At 28.4% G+C, this 6,165-nt stretch overlaps 1 protein-coding gene across 1 annotated transcript in view; it reads left to right on the forward strand.

Annotated features, from left to right (window-relative positions):
- LOC106686408 (somatostatin receptor type 2) overlaps window positions 1–6,165 on the forward strand; it is a 273,226-nt gene that overhangs the window by 2,786 nt on the left and 264,275 nt on the right. The gene's annotated exons all lie outside the window — the stretch shown is intronic.

Below are 6,165 nucleotides of genomic sequence, written 5' to 3' on the forward strand. Positions count from 1 at the left end.
ATATTTATATAAACAACTTTACAATATTTGCCACCTAGAACTAAATTAAATATCTATACTTGCCTATATCTATCCTAATTATATCTCACGCAACTCTAGAAAATGGATTTTTCGAATATGTGTTAATTTTAAGGTGTTAAGTTAATAAAATTTTATATTTTACATTCTCATAACTTATTTTTATTAAAGCATATCGGAAGAGCAGCTAGTTGTGTCCAGCAACCCATTCATCTCTGTTTAACGATTTTACAATAAATCATGATAATATATAGCTACGACATTTATTTACGATTTTATATATTTGTTTTGGAAGTACTACCATTGGGTGGTTCCTTCTCAAGATTATCAAATGTTCTGAAACTTTCATCAAATTTACTTATTGTACCTTTTTTTTGTACAGTTGTAAATTTCAATAAATATATTTGATATGAAAATTTAAGTTATTCTTACAAAAAAAAATAAATTATAATAAATGAATAATGAATAAATTTGAATCAATAAAAAAAATGAAAATATCTATCAGTATTACTATTCATCTGCAGTGCAAATTTCAACAGCGGTTTTTGGTTGTTTTTTTCAAATTTTTACGAATTCAAATAATTGTTCAATAGAACAAACAGTTCATCATTGATTTACTTATTCTTTACAATTTAAGGAACAATTGCGCTCATCTCTGGTAAAACTAAGATTTGTATAATTTAGATTTGTCCATGGATTTAATAAAACTTCGGTAACTTAGCGATCTGTTTTTGGACTATAGTTTTTTTAACCAGGTTACCTGAAACAGATAACTTCCAAACCCCGCACTTCATATTGCAAATGTTGGATATTGTAGTCCAATCAAATTTAAAATTGATTCAACAGCCACTTTTTACTGTCGAAGTCGTTAAAAATATTCTTCATCCGACCACTGTAAAAAAAAAAAGATTTGGTCGAGGACGAAATACTTTTTGTTTTCACTTCTGCCAGAGAAACTAATTTTTTGAAGTCTTTGTTGTCTGTCAAATCGTCTATATCGATGAAATACATTTTATTGAATTAGGAAAGAAATGGAATAATACAATACACTTCACTTGATAACAGAATCAGGGGGGAGGAGGGAGTGGCATAACCTTACTCTCCTTCAGAGCCAAAGTGAAGCCAAAAAGGCCTCGCCCACGAAAGGAAGGTTTATAGGAATGCCCACCATTTTAATTTATTCTAAAACAGAAGGTAGCTAGTGATTGTCTTAAATTAAAATTATTTTACTGTAACACTTTGCATATAAAATATAATATAATAATAACACTATTAACAACAAAACTGATATTGTGTCGTTATTAAAGTTAGTCACTCTCGAACGATTAAAAAAAATTATGTATATATCAGAGTATAAACTAATATCATATTATTTAAATATGAGTTATCCAATTCTTCTATTCGATAAAAAAACTAAAATCTGTACGGCTACAACCTATGAAGGGTCAGGGAAGGATTCAATACTTTGTAAGGAAGTATTGTTACTAGGCCAACGGTTATACTAGGAGGTGGTGATTTGGTCAGAATCACGCTCGACCGCCAGATTTTTTACCAAATTAAGTATACCCAATTTATGAGGCTGGGAAGGCCCCAGGAGGGCTCCATAACCCACAGGATTGACTCACGGTTGGCTATAGTGTAACAGAAAGAAATTTTCTGCCCAGCTGGATTTGAACCCAGATCCTTGGAGTCAGTAACATTGTGCCTTACCACGGTGCCACCGCGCATTATAAAATACTTTATGCCGATAATTTAACATACTTACTAGCCATTGTTTATTTGTAGTTTAGCTTATTCATAATAAAACTTAGAGAACTTTTCGGTTTGAAATAAATACCATCTATGTTAAAAGCATACTGACATTTGTGTATTAGGCTTCTAATTATCTCTATCTAGACGTATAATTTCCATTCCGATTTCTATTCCGACTATTTAAGAAATTTTGCGTTGTGTGGTTATCTATATTCGAATCCTTTGACTTTCAGAAACGTTGTCTAGTCGTTTCACATGTGAATAAATAAAAAAAGTGAAAAAAAGTGAAATAAGTGAAAAAAGTAGAATAAATAATTTAAGTTGAGTAATTTGTGAAAGATAAGCTACTCATCTTTAAATTATTTAAGTTAATTCTTTCAACATCCGACAAAAGCAATACAGCTTGACTTAAATGCTTCAATCTTATTTGTTCTGAGTCATAATCATAATGACTGCATAATTAGTTATTATTCACAAGCTTTTTATAATCTGTATTGAGGATAATTTGGCTCGTCTCGCTTTCTCGTGAGACAGTTAGTCTTGCGGAAGCGTTTTTCTCTCACATATGTTTTAGTTAACTCTTTTATAATTTATATTATAAATTAACTTTAATAAGTTATTTTAATAATTTTATTTATACTTTATGTTATTACAAATAGGATTACATCAACTAAGAAATAGTTTAGAGTGGGATAATTACATTTACAATTCTATGTGCTAAACATGAATGAAAAAATGGTTATTTTGCAATATTCCAAGCATAAAACATTACTATAAAAATAATTAATACAAATAAAAAAGAATAAATGTTACCATTAAAAAAATTATCATTAAAACAAAACGTCATTAGTCGAAATTACTCGTACCTTTTCCGTCACCCAATGAGTATTGGTTTTCACACACATGGTTTCTGGAACTCTAAATTTGTAAAATGAGAAGATAGTTGGGGTGCGGTCCGTGAAGAATGCAAATGAGTAAAAACTTACAAAACAGAGGTTCCATCTAACACTTAAACAGGTCAAAACTCATTTTTTTTTTAACTTTAAAAAATGAAACATTCTTGGTTCCCCCAGGATTTAAACTTATATTTGATAAAATTTATCTGATTTAAAAGATAAATTTCCTTTAAGCGATTGGGATCTAAAATGTGTACTTTTATTCAATTTACGATTTAAAGTGTAGTCGAATGATATTTTATAATACAAAAGGATTTTCTTTTTTGTAGTATGATAATTTATATTTATAGGCATCTAGAAGTCAGTACAATAAAGAAAAAATTGTATTTAATTGAATTTTTTTTATCTTGTATGCATTTATTTGGTTATCTTACTAGTAGGGAGTCCTATCTTAAGGTAAATCATTCTTTCCCTTTCCGTATTAGGAATATTTTTTTGTTTTTTAAAAATAATTTAAGTCTAATTTTGAGGAATATTATATTTTACACTTATCAATAATTCAGTGAGTGAGTTACTTGTACATACACCTCGGTTTCGTTTCATATGAACTATAGAATTATTGTTTGTACTTCAAATTTTTAAATTTATATTATATTGTTATGAAAACGAAATTTGCAATGATATTAGTTTATTATTCCTTTTATTTTATTTAGGGTTACTACTATATTTATTTATTTAGAAATACACAATAAAAAACGAGCGTTGTTCATCATTAGGTTTTACAATCAAAAACCCTAATAAACAGCAACAACTATATTTATTTATAAAAATTCGATTTTAGGGGCCGGCATTATGTTCTATAAAAAAGATATTGAAAAAACTCAAAAGTAACGGATTTTAATATTTCATAAATTAAATTTTTTAAATTAATTTTTTTAAAACACTCATTCCTTAGGATAAATCTCTATACTAAAATACAAACTGAACCATACATATATTAAGTTTTACGTTTCCTGAAATAATTTAAAAATAACCTTAAATAAAATATTTATTATATCAAGAGAATTTCAAAAATTCCCGTAGAGAGCAATTTTAGACAGAATCGCAAAAATTAAACAAATAAAGTAGTATGATAATAATAGTAAAATAAAAAAGCCTACATACGTCTCAAAGTTTTGTAAGACGTACCTTATGCTTATAGTTTTTTATATATTTTAATTAAAACGAATAATTTATTTAAAGTTCATGTAATTTATTTTTACATATTCAGGGTTACTTGAGATAACATTGACTGCAGCTGACCATAGCTCCGATCGCTGCATACTTAATGTGTGTATGGTTTGAATGAGAACACGTGAGCTGGCAAACACGCCATTTGTCTCTGGCCACGGCAGCAGTCAATCTACATAACTAGTTCCAAGGCACGCTCAAGTTTGAAGAAAATTTCGGAATGTAGGAACTTGTTTTTCAGAAAATAGTTACTGCTCCTTAGCATGCAAATTTTATCTCCTTATTACCATAATTGTAAGTGGGATAAATACTTCACTTATCAAATTCCGAAAAAAATTAATTAATTAATCAATTATGTTTTTTTGGAGTTGGTAGCTCAGTAGTAAGGCATTGCGCTACTAACTCCAAGGACCCGGGGTTCGAAACCGGCTGTGGCATGTAACTATTTTCTGTTTCACTGTAGCCGTGAATCAGCCCTGTGCGTTCGGGAGCCCTCCGGGGTTCATCCAGCCTCAACAAGTGAGTACCCTTAATTCGATAAATATCTGGCGTGACTCTGACCAAATCACCACCTTGTACAACCATTGGTCTAGTAAAAGTACTTTCTTACAAAGTACTTCAGCCGTGAACCTTCATAGGTTGTAGCGGTACAGATTTAATTATTTTAATATCTTTTTTCGGTTTATCTGGTAACAAGATTCATTAATTTAAATTCATTAACTAAAAAACTCGTTATTCGGATTTTTAAAAAAAATAACAATGCTCATATCTCCAAATCACATATTTTAACGATGTCACTAAAATATTTAAGGTCTATTATTTATTGGTAACATAAATCATTGAACATAAAATAAAAATATTTCATACAAAAAATACTAAAATTAAGGAAGAAAATAGAAAAACAAATTATTTGAAAAAAATACTATTTTATTTTATGGAGTTTACTATGAATTTAATATGTTTATAAATAACTAGGGTACCTCATACTCTCCAACGGTGGACCAACCGCGTTTTGGAAATTGTACTTATTTAATTGTACTAATCGTTTCTCAAATTGTATATGTGTAATTTACATGTATTTTGTATTTCAGTCTGTATTATTTTTTTTATATAGTGTAGAAAGGAAAAAAAATCAAGTCTCCATTCCAGCATTTTAATTTTTATCCCACCTTAATAAAATAAAATATTACACGGTGGTCACTTACACGGCAACATGGCGCCTGCGAATCTGCACATAGTGGACATACATCAATGAACCTTATAATACCTTCGCGTAAAAGAAGAGTTGAGCAATTGTATATACTTTTTATAGTTATATTTGTAGCTGCTAAAAATCTTTCAAGAGATTTCAAATTCGAAAATTTGTCTATATACTAAAGATAACTCAAATATAAAACCATTGTACAATACTTTGTAGCGTATATTATACATTATACATTTTCATTAGTTTACAAGTATTAAATTCTGCCATATTCAAGAACAACTACGATAAATGTTTATATCAACTTCTTATTTACTAGAAAAATAATTAGTAATGAAGATTATTTACAAAAGATACAAAGAAATATTATAATCTAGACCAAAGGGATGGGATATATATTCATACAAAAATCAGGTTAAGATTATATATTTTTATAATAACCATAATTCGAAAAGCTGATTGACTAACAATTTTTAATTATTGAATTGATGCTGTTTTGTAGCAAAGAGAAAATTAAATATAAATATGGATTACATTTTCAATTCAGGAGAATTAAATATTCAGTTTTATATTGACCGTTTCAGTTCTTTAACTATTCATTGAATTCTAAATACATTTTGCGAAACTTCAAAATAAAATTAATCATTATGTACTCTCTATAAATGTATGATTCTCTTATTTTATTTTACATTGTAAATTTTTCATAACGAAGAATAAAGAATCTTGAATTGAAATAAAACAGTTCAAGATTCTTTTTTTATTCCTTGTTGATTCAGAAGCTGAAGTCATTGCTGTTTGATTCATGAGTTTTCTCACAGGAATTCGTTACATCTCTGGTTTTGTCAAGCTTATTGGTGACTTGTGATTCTATATTATCCTGGATATATGATTTTTTGGAGCTGAATCAGTTCTCTGTCGATTGGAGTTAGGTATCTAATATATCAATGCTTAATCTGCCTTACAAAATGGATCGTTCCAAACTGTTATCTTTCAGGATTTCTCATTTTTATAATATGACTAGATTCTTATATTACTATAACTTATATAGTAACTCAAAAATTATATATA

This window comes from Halyomorpha halys, unplaced genomic scaffold (genome assembly GCF_000696795.3).
Source record: "Halyomorpha halys isolate HHAL.00 unplaced genomic scaffold, Hhal_1.1 Scaffold815.1, whole genome shotgun sequence".
NCBI lineage: Eukaryota > Metazoa > Arthropoda > Insecta > Hemiptera > Pentatomidae > Halyomorpha > Halyomorpha halys.